General features: G+C 39.0%; 1 non-coding gene across 1 annotated transcript; it reads right to left on the bottom strand.

Annotated features, from left to right (window-relative positions):
• Positions 1-1,016: 1,016 nt before the first annotated feature.
• On the bottom strand, positions 1,017-1,075 carry LOC116089575. The gene has a single exon (XR_004118363.1). It is a non-coding gene; the product is annotated as a U7 small nuclear RNA (small nuclear RNA).
• Positions 1,076-11,417: the final 10,342 nt, after the last annotated feature.

Genomic DNA, 11,417 nt, shown 5'->3' with positions numbered 1-11,417 from the left:
TTGTTACTTATGAAATCCAATCAAGCTTCAGAATTAGCACTGATCATCAAGAAATTTTAAGGATTCATTACAAATGAAACCAGATGTACAGAGTGAGTTTATGGTGAGAGAAAAAATAGAAACATAGGGGACACTGATTGCCCACCAAAAACTACTAAAAATATTTTTAGTGTGGGATCATCAAAAATGTGTACACAAACTGAGATTAAAATGCGCCACTAAAACATTTATAGTAAGATGCTGTATCACAAACACAAGATGAATACTTGGAAAATCACACAGTTGTCAGCTACTAAACCCTGTAGTTCTACCCTTGAATTTTTCTCCCCCAACCCCTTCTCTTTAAGTTATGAGTCAGTTTTTCATCTTTGTGATTTTTATGTTATTTTTTATGTGATTTAATTTGGGTTTTCTTATTTAGAACTATGATTTCTTTAACAAAATAAATATATCTTATCTCTAACTGTCTTTCCTTTGTTGGTAGAGTATAAATTATAATGTAAAGGTTATTTCTATGTCACAGACCATCATCAATCAGTCCAAATTATAGGCCTATAAATGTAGGAAATTCTTAGGTTAAAATCCATGAGGAATGCTGTTCTGGGTAAAAGTACAGTTTGCTATTAATAATATTTTCAAGCAAAGATTCCCTTAACATCTCTGTGACTACTGGGCAGTTGATTTAAGAATTGGAAGAATGTCAAACATGATTTTACATCTATATATTGGAAAGAGGGGTTGAGAAAAAATTCCATTCAGCATCTTAGGGGTGAAGAAGCAAAGACGAAAAATTTCTGGGGACAAGCTTCCAGCAATTTAAGAAAACTTAAAGGTGATTACAAGAATGCCAAATCATAAATCCCAAGGACCAGCCTCAGTTTGTAGTGGGATTCCTGAGAGAGGGGTGTTTGGGAACAATGAAAACAAAGGACTGGAAGTTAAATTGTGGGTCCAAGCTGGTGGCCTAGGTTCTGACCAAGTCAGAAATCTTGTTAGAAAAATTCTTAAAGTAATTCTTGGGTTTTCCAATTAAAATCAGAAAGCCAGAAAAATTCTAAAAGGACTGTATCAACTTTGTAAGTTATTTCTTGGGATCTAGAAATCCTGTTGGAAAAAAATTCTTGAAGAGCTGATTTGGCTGTCCAAAGATCTCCAGATAGCTCAACTCTAACTAGAGAAAACTTCTAAAAAAGAACTGCTATGCCTTTCTGCTAGCAGATCTCATGCAGACCAAAAGCCTAGTTTTTTTTTTTTTATTTACATATCAATTCAGTTATTTATTCCAGGTTCCCTTTGATTATCCTAACCCCAGGCTCCTGTCAGCATGCACTTTTTAGCATCCACAATATTGTCTGGATCTGCAGGTGGGGTGGTCTCAGGATGGCCTTTCCTTCAGTCTCTGCTCCACACTTTGTCTCCATATTTGCTTCTGTGAGTATTTTGTTCCCCTTTCTAAGAAGGACCGAAGCACCCACACCTTGGTCTTCCTTCTTCTTGAGCTTCGCGTGGTCTGTGAATTGTATCTTGGGTATTCCAAGCTTTTGGGCTAATATGTACTTATCAGTGAGTGCATACTCTATATGTTCTTTTGTGACTGGGTTACCTCACTCAGGATTATATTTTCCAGTTCCATCCATTTGCCTAAGAATTTCATGAGGTCATTTTTAATAGTTGAGTAGACATCTGGGTTCTTTCCAGCTTCTGGCTATTATAAATAAGGCTGCTATGAACATGGTGGAGCATGTGTCCTTATTACATGTTGGAGCATCTTGAACATTGCAGCGTTTTCCATTTTGCTGAGACATTATCCACACCTTTGCCTCCTGGACACATGCTCTTCCCGATTATCATGAAGTCATGAACTTTAATAGGGAGGACATTTCTTAGAGGAACATGAAAATATGTTCATTATAATACAAACAAGCCTTATGTTCATGGTAGCCACCAATACTCATGGAGGCCCAAGCCTGCTGGCCCTATCCCAGGGGCAGGAATTGTGTCATTCTATCCCCACCAAGGCCATACCAGACCTGGCAAATAAATGTAACTGTATGTCATTTTTCTTGGAGTTTGGCTATTATTCTTTAGACAGTTGTCTAATGGTTGTCATTTATTCACTCATCCATTTACTATTAATTCATTCACTCTTTATTAAAAACTCACACTATACCAACCCAAGGCTGCAGACATAGCAGGTGTCAAAGTACACAGTTCCCCTGGAGACTTTTAGATTGGTGTAAAGGAGCTGAAGCAAGGATAACAGTGGCAGGGTAGGGGGAGAAGTACAAACAGGGGACAGGGGGTGGCCAGTGCCCTGATAGCAGCAACATGGAATGAAATTCACTACCAGGGAGGAGTGAGGGTGACTGAGCAGCAGCCTGTCACTGGGCAAAGGAGCTGGAGGATGAGGGCATAAAGGAGAAAGGACAGGTTCCAGGACATCAGCTTTGCGGGCTGTGCTGTAAAAGCAGAGAAGAGTGACCTGCTTGGATTACTCATTTGGAGAACCGTCACTCTACTAACCTGTACTGAATAACTGTCAGCAGTGGAATGCAGGCTGCTTTAGGGTCTGGGCTAGAAATTTCCTACATAGTTCCTTTTCTAGGATCCCTAAAGGTATTTGTCTAGTGTACATTATAAAGCATGGAGACCCAGTGGACATGGGCATCTTCCCTAGAGTTGCACAGATGTCATCACTTGGATGGGAACTCTGACCTCTGCAGTCCTGAAGCATGTGTCCTTAAATTCTGCAGGAAAATCTGAATTTGAATTGCCTTCCTATCAGTGGGTTACCAGTTAAATGAAGAATATTGTGTTTGCCTGTCTCCTGAGTACAAATTATCTTAAATGGAGTTCTCTTGAGATATACCTGGAAAGACAAGGCTCCTTCCCATACGAAGAGCGTGCCTATGACATAGATGTATAGATCCAGCAAAGAGTCTAAACAGAAAATGCATTTCTGTTTGTAAAGAATGTTGGGCACTTGGAATAATCAATTTAAAGAAATACGATGATCTTAATTGCAGTCATTAAAAGAAACAGAAGAGAAGTTATATAAAGACTCCAAGAATGGGCTAAAGCTGGGAGATGGCTGGGAAAGAGTGATGTGGATGAAGTGTACAATGACCTCAGGTGGCCTTTCACCAGAGAAGGCTAGTTGGGCAGGGCTGAACTTTAAAACATCACCTGATATGTTAGTGACTAGGCTCAATGTGTGATGCTGGTGTTTGTTGCCTGAATACTAGGAGGGGATGTTCACCGTCTCAGCAGAACAGAACAGAACTGTGGGGTGAGCTAAGGACAGCAACTCTTGGAAGCCACCTTCCTGGAAGCTTTCCCTGCTATTCGGGCAGCCGACGGCCAGAACAGAGGCACCTTGCAGAACAGACTGGAACTTGATCCAGTGGAATGGTTCACGTGGAAATCATCCCCAGTGTCTATTAGCCTGATATCCGTCTGATATTAGGCACTTGGATTCTAGAAGGTGAATTGCTCAGTCAAACTCACTTGTTTGAAACCCTTTGCAGGAGACAGCTGATACAGGTGAGGGCTGCTCTGTGTGCTTCATTCATGTCAGAGAAACAATCCTGTGAGAATCAGGTTCAAAAGACAGTGCCAATGTATGTGTATACAGAGCAATGGCCAGGCCACATAGTTATAGAACATTCCAGAGTTGAAAGAGGAAAAGGTGATTTTTTTTTAACTTCCAATGGCTGCCCTAGACACTTCCAAGACAAGGTGGGAGAAACCTGATACTTCTGACAATATTCTTATTGTGTCTGTTCCCGATTAGTTTTTAAGTTAACCAGCAGAATATGAAACCTGTGGGCTACTGTCTCAGCCAAGCAAGAACTGCACATGAAGTTTGGTAAAGATAAGAGACTGAAGCCAACATCTGGAGAGAGCTTAGCTTGAATGTGAATATTGCATATCTTTAGAACAGTCTTATTTTAATTTACTCTTCTTTTATTGCTTCTACTGATTCTTTGAAAGCAAAAATTTGGATACTATTCCCCTAACGATAACTCTGAAAATAAGCTGAGTTGAAATTGGGTACACTTGCCATGGTGGGGCCTCGGCGACCTGCAGAAAGAACTTTTCTTTCCAAATAAACCAATGAAAATAAATAAAAGTTGTGACTTAAATAAGTGAGTTAAATTATAAAAATTTTATGTAAATTCATCCCAAGAAGTAAATACCAAACAATATAATTTGATACTTATATTGATATATTTGATGAATATATACTGCTTGATAATAGTGTCATTTTTAATTAGGAATTCTTTAAATTCTACCTATGCACATAGTATGAAATAAATGCTCCAAGAAAAGAGAAAATAAAGACTAGTTTCCAGTTTTTTAAACGACATACATTTATTTAACTGCATGTCAGTGACTAACTCCTCTCTCTCTTTTTTTTCTGTGTGTCTCTCTGTCTGTCTCTCCCCCCTTTCTCTGTGTGTATGTGTGTGTGTGCATGTGTGTGTGTATGTGTGTGTATGTGTGTGCATGTGTGTGTATGTGTATGAGCATGTGTATGTGTGTATGTGTATGTATGTGCGTGTATGTGTGTGTATGTATGTGTATGTGTATGTATGTGCGTGTATGTTTGTGTATGTATGTGTATGTGTGTATATGTGTGTATGTGTGTGTATGTATGTGTATGTGTATGTATGTGCGTGTATGTTTGTGTATGTATGTGTATGTGTGTATATGTGTGTATGTGTGTGTATGTATGCATATGGGTGTATGTGTATGAGCGTGTGTGTATGTATGTGTGTGCATATGTGTGTGTATGTGTGTGTATGCATGTGTATGTGTGTGTATATGTATGTGTATGTGTATGAGTGTGTGTGTGTATGTGTATGAGTGTGTATGTGTATGAGCGTGTGTGTGTATGTGTATGAGTGTGTATGTGTATGAGCGTGTGTGTGTGTGTGTGTGTGTGTGTGTGTGTGTGTGTGTGTATTATACATGAGTGAGACCGGAGATACTCTGGCTAATTTTTCATCATATTTTTCCTTATATTTTTAAGACTGTCACTGAGCCCAAAGCTCACTACTTTAGCTAGGACTGGATAACAAGCCTCAGAGTCTTCTTGTCTTTGCTCCTGGGCATAGCCTACCAGAATTGGAATTATAGGCACAGACTTGGCTTTTCTGTAGATCCTGGTGCACCAAACTCAGGTTCCCACACTTACTCTACCCACTGGTCCATCTCCCTACTCCCTGACCTCAGTTTTTTGTAATCTAGTATTTGTCAGCATATATGTGAGCCAACTGGAAATTTTGTTAAGACCCAGTCTAGGGCTGCTTCCTTGCTGGGTCTGGGACAGACTTTCATCTGCACTAAATTCACCTACGATGCTGAGCCTGCCAGCCCCAGAGCTCACTCTGTACCCTAATGTTCTCATGCATTTCACATCAACCCAAAGCAGGAACCACTAAAGTCTGGGCATGGTACTGAGGCAGGTGCAGACGTGCTTCCAAGTTGCCTCTCTGCTTAGCCCTTTACTCATCAAGCCTACATCATCTGAAGGCAAATCTCTTACTGTGCATCCTTCCCCCCGGGATACACTGAATGAAGAAATTTAGAGACTAATGAATATTCTTACCTGAAGGCCTTCTTGAACCCCTATGTAATTAATGCCTTCAGATTTCACCCTTTTCAAGTTTCTGGGGAGACCTCTTTAGTTTTATATTCTACCATTATACAGCCTATTCCACCCCCTATTTTTGGCTTGTACTTAAATATAGTCTTATACTGTTTATGTCCGTTTGAGAGTTGCAATCAGACTATGAAGAGGAAGTAAGAGAAATGTTACAGACGTGACTTTATAGCCAAAGGCTAAGGAGTAAATTTCTTAAAATTCTGGCTTAGGTACTCTGAATTTTTATTATTTACTTACTTATTTATTTATTTTAGTTTTTTAATTTTATTTAATCTTTTTTCACAGTCCAGATGTTATTCCCCCTCTCAGTCCACCCTCTAACTATTTCACATCCCATACCTCCACCCATGTCCCATCTCCACGAGGATGTCTCCTCTCCCTACCCTCCACCACACCAGACCTCCTCACTCCCTGGGGCCTCCAGTCTCTTGAGGGTTAGGTACATCTTCTCTGACTGAGTCCAGAACCAACAGTCCTCCACTATATATGTTTTAGGGGCCTTGTATCAGCTGGTGTATACTGCCTAGTTGGTGGTCCAGTATTTGAGAGATCTTGGGGTGGGGGTGTCCAGGTTAGTTGAGACTGCTGATCCTCCTACAAGATCACCCTCCTCTTCTGCTTCTTCCAGCTTTTCCCTAATTCAACCGTAGGGGTCAGCAGCTTCTACCTATTGCTTGGATGCAAATATCTGCATCTGACTCAGCTGCTTGTTGGGCTTTTTGGAAAACAGTCATAAGCACTATTCTCCAACAGTTGTGAGCACACAATAGCCTCACAATAGCCTTGGGGTCTCCTCTTGAGCTTGATCCCAAATAGGGTCTATCACTAGACCTCTTTTTCGTCAGGATCTTCTCCATTTTTTTATCCCTGCAGTTCTTTCAGGCAGGAACAATTCTGGTCAGAGCTTTCGAATGTGCAATGGCAACCCCACGCCTCACTTGATGCCTGGTCTTTCTGTTGGAGATGAGTTCTACAAGTTCTCTCTCCTCTCTGCAGGGAATTTCATCTAAGGTCTTTCCCTTTGACTCCTGAGAGTCTCTCACCTCCCAGGTCTCTGGTGCATTCTGAAGGGTTCCCCAAACTCCTACCTCCCGAGGTTGCCTGTTTCCATTCCTCCTGCTGGCCCTCAGGACTTCAGTCCTGTTCCCCCTATCACCTAATACCTAATCATATTCTCCTGTTCCCTTCCCTGTCCCATTTCCCACCCAGATCCCTCCCTCCTCCCTCCTTCCTCCTCTCTCCTCCCTCCACCCTCCTCCCTTTTCCCTCCTCCCTCTTGTGATCACTTTCTTCTCCCTCCCAAATGGATTGAGGCCTTTTGGCTTGTTAACCTTTTTGCATTCTATGGATTATATCCTGGGTATTCCGTACATTTTTTGGACCATATCCACTTAGTAGTAAGTACAGAGCTTGTATGTCCTTTTGGGTCTGAGTTACCTCACTCAGGATATTTTCTAATTCCATCCACTTTCCTGCAAACTCAGGGTGTCCTCATTCTTAATAGCTGACTAATATTCCAATGTGTAAATGAACCATGGTTTTTTATCCATTTTTCTGTTGTGGGACATCTGGGTTGTTTCTAGCTTCTGGCTATCACAAATAAGGCCACTATGAACATAGTGGAACACGTGCCCTTGTGACATGTGGGTCATCTTTTGGGTATATGCCCAAGAGTGGTATGGCTGGATCTTCACATAGATCTATTTTCAATTTTCTGAGGAATCTTCAGATTGATTTCCAGAGTAGTTGTACCAGTTTGCAATCCCACCAACAATGGAGAAGTGTTCCTCTTTCTCTAAATCCTCACCAACATGTGCTGTCACCTGAGGTTTTGATCTTAGCCATTCTGTTTAGTGTAATGTGGAATCTCAGGGTTGTTTTGATTTGCATTTCCCTGATCACTAAGGACTTTGAACATCTCTTTAAGTACTTCTCAGCCATTCAAGATTCCTCAGTTTTGAATTCTCTGTTTAGTTGTACACCCCATGTTTTGTTTGGGTTGTTTGGTGTTTTGGTGGTTAGCTTCTTGTGTTCTTTATATATTTTAGATATTAGCCCTCTATTGGATGTTGAGTTAGTGAAGATTTTTTCCCCAATCTGTAGGTTGCCAATTTGTCCTATGGACAATGTCCTTTGCCTTACAGAAGCTTTCCAGTTTCATGAGGTCCAATTTATCAACTCTTGATCTTAGTTAGAGCAATGAGACATTGAAGTTCTGTTTAGAAAATTCCCCCCTGTGCAAGGAGTTCAAGACTCCTTCGTACTTTCTTTTCTATTAGATTCAGTGTATCTGGTTTTATGTTGAAGTCTTTAATCAACTTGGACTTGATCACAAATCAGGCCTCAACTGATACAAGAGTATTGAAATAATCTCATACATCCTATCAGATCACCGTGGCCTAAGGCTGGTCTTCAGTAACAACAAAAACAATAGAAAGCCCACATAAATGCAGAAACTGAGGAACACTCTATTCAATGATAACTTGTTCAGGGAAGAAATAAAGAAAGAAATTAAAGACCTCCTGGAATTCAATGAAAATGGTGACACAACATACCCAAAGTTGTGGGACACAATGAAAGCAGTGCTAAGACTGCTTAGTGCAAGTACTAAATGCCTTGGTAAAGAAATTGGAAAGATCCAATACTAGCAATTTAATAGCACACCTGAAAGCTCTAGAACAAAAAGAAATAAACACACCCAAGAGGAGTAGATAACAGGAAATAGTCAAACTCAGGGCTGAAATCAACCAAACAGGAACAAAAAGAACAGTTCAAAGAATCAACAAAATCAAAAGCTGGTTCTTTGAGAGAATCAACAAGATAGATAAACCCCTAGCCAAACTAACTAAAGGGTTCAGAGGCAGTATCCAAATTAACAAAATCAGAAATGGAAAGAGAGACATAACAAAAGAAAGGAAAGAAATTTTAAAATATCATCAGATTCTATACAAAAGCCTATACTCAACAAAACTGAAAAATCTAGATGAAATAGATGATTTTTCTAAACAGATACCACATTCCAAAGTTAAATCAAGAGCAGAGAAACTATCTAAACAGGCCTAAATTGCCTAAGGAAATATAAGAAGCCTTTAAATACTTCCCAACCAAAAAAAGCCCAGGGACAGATAGATTTAGTGCAGAATTCTACCAGACTGTCAAAGAAGACCTAATACCAGTATTCCTCAAACTGTTCCATAAAATATAAACAGAAGGAACACTACCTAATTCATTCTATGAAGTCACAATTACTCTGATATCTAAACCACACAAGGACACACAAAACAAAAAAAAAGAACTTCAGACCAATTTTGCTTATGAATATCACTGCAAAAGTACTCAATAAAATTCTTGCAAACTGAATCCTAGAACACATTAAAACCATCATTCACCTTGATCAAGTAGGCTTCAATCCAGGGATACAAGGTTGGTTCTATATATAAAAGTCCATTAACATACATACAAACTCTCTCTCTCTCTCTCTCTCTCTCTCTCTCTATATATATATATATATATATATATATATGTATATATATATGTATATACACATATATATACATATATATGTGTATATACCATTATATATACAAACTCAAAAAAAATTACATGATCATCTCCTTATCATCTCCTTAGATGCTGAAAAAGCATTTGACAAAATACAACACTGATTGATTTTTTTTTTTTTTTTTTTTTTTTTTTTTTTTTAGTGGGACTGATTGCTCTGGCAGCGTGTGTATAGTGGAGGATTGCAAATTCGATCATCAATGGGAGGAGAGGACCTCAGCCCTGTGAAGGTTCTGTGCCCCAGTGTGGGGGAATGCCAGGGCCTATAAGCAGGAGAGGGTGGGGTGGCAGGCATGGGGAGTGGGGAGGCAGCTGGGGTTTGTTTTTGTCGTTTTCGTTTGTTTCTTTGTTTTTTAGAGGGGAAACTGGGAAGGGAGAAATTTACATGTAAATAAAGAAAATATCTAATAAAAATAATAATAATAAAAAAAAGAAGAAAAAAAACACTGATTGATTTTAAAAGTATTAGAGAGATCAGAAATTCAAGGCCAATACCTGAATATAATAAAAGCAATTTACTGCAAACCAACAGCCAATATCAAATTAAATGGAGAGATACTTGAAGAAATCCCACTAAAATCAGAGACAAGACAAGGATACCCATTCTCCCCAAATCTGCTTAACATAGTACTCAAAGTTCTAACCAGAACAATAAGACAACAAAAAAGATCAAAGAGATACAAACTGGGAGGGAGGAAGTCAAGATATCACTATTTGCAGATGATATGATAGTATGCATAAGCGACCCCAAAAATTCTACCAGAGAACATCTACAGCTGATAAACAACTTCAGCAAAGTGGCTGGATATAAAATTAACTCAAACAAATCAGTGGCCACCTTTTATACAAATGATAAATGGGCTGAGAAAGAAATTAGGGAAACAACTCCCTTCACAATAGCCAAAAATAATATAAAATATCTTGGGGTAACTGTAACCAAACAAGTGAAAGACCTGGATGACAATAACTTCAAGTCTCTCAAGAAAGAAATCAAAGATCTCAGGAAATGGAGAAATCTCCCATGCTCATGGATTGGCAGACTTAACATAGTAAAAATATACCATCCTACAAAAGGCAATCTACAGATTCAATGTAATTCCCATCAAAATCCCAACACTATTTTTCAAAGACATGGGAAAAGAACTTCTCAAATTCATCAATAAAAAAACTTCTGGGAGAATCACCATCCCTTACCTCAAGGTATACTACAAAACAATAATGATAAAAACTACATGGTGTTGGTAAAGAGAGAGACATATGATGATCAATGGAAGAGAATTGAAGATCCAGAAATAAAACTACACACTTACAGATACTTGATCTTTGACAAAGAGGCCAAAAATATACAATGGAAAAAACAAAGCATCTTCCATAAGTTGTACTGGTCTAACTGGCAGTGTGCATGTAGAGAAATGAAACTAGATCGATATTTGTCACCTTGCACAAAGCTCACATCCAAGTGGATCAAGGGCTCTAAGTTGTTAAAAAAAAAAAAAAAAAAAAAGATGCTTGAAGAGACACTGACAATATTTAATTTTATTTCTATAGTATGCAATTGTTAAATATAACTATATTAATTTAATATTAATTTAAAATGTGTTAATGTCCCTTGTACCAGAGATGTGACTATCAACCTGCACATTGTCTATAGAAAGAACTATTTATATATACAGACAGTGATAGTCCTTGGGCTAGAGATTTTAGGGCAATTATGGGACATGTCAAGGCTGGGGTGGGAGCTAGGAGGAACTCACCAAGGGGATTTCTTAATTTATTCACTACAGAAATGTATTTAGGAAGCATCATGTGTGTCACTAACCTGCACACTGCTATTGGTCACTTGGAAGTTGAGTATTAAAAATCATAGCAATGTATATGGCTTCCCCAACCCCGTCCACACACACACACACACACACATGAACTGAGAAACGAATTGATGTAGCAAGTTCAGAGTCCAATGCTTTGCTTTTATAACTGTTGAAATTGTTCAAAGCTATGCAACACTGAAGCAATAGGTATAAGGAATGGTCCTTCTCAAGTTCCAGTGGAATTCTAGGTACCCACCTGAACTTGGTCCCCAGTGGGAAGGTCAGAATGGAATGGAGGCTTTGTCTTTTCCATTACATTGTTTTTCCTAAATACATAGATTCACCTAGGGAATTTGAGGGCTGTATCCATTTTTTCT

Source organism: Mastomys coucha, unplaced genomic scaffold (genome assembly GCF_008632895.1).
Source record: "Mastomys coucha isolate ucsf_1 unplaced genomic scaffold, UCSF_Mcou_1 pScaffold14, whole genome shotgun sequence".
NCBI classification, from domain to species: domain Eukaryota; kingdom Metazoa; phylum Chordata; class Mammalia; order Rodentia; family Muridae; genus Mastomys; species Mastomys coucha.
This window is presented reverse-complemented; position numbering and strand designations above follow the sequence as displayed.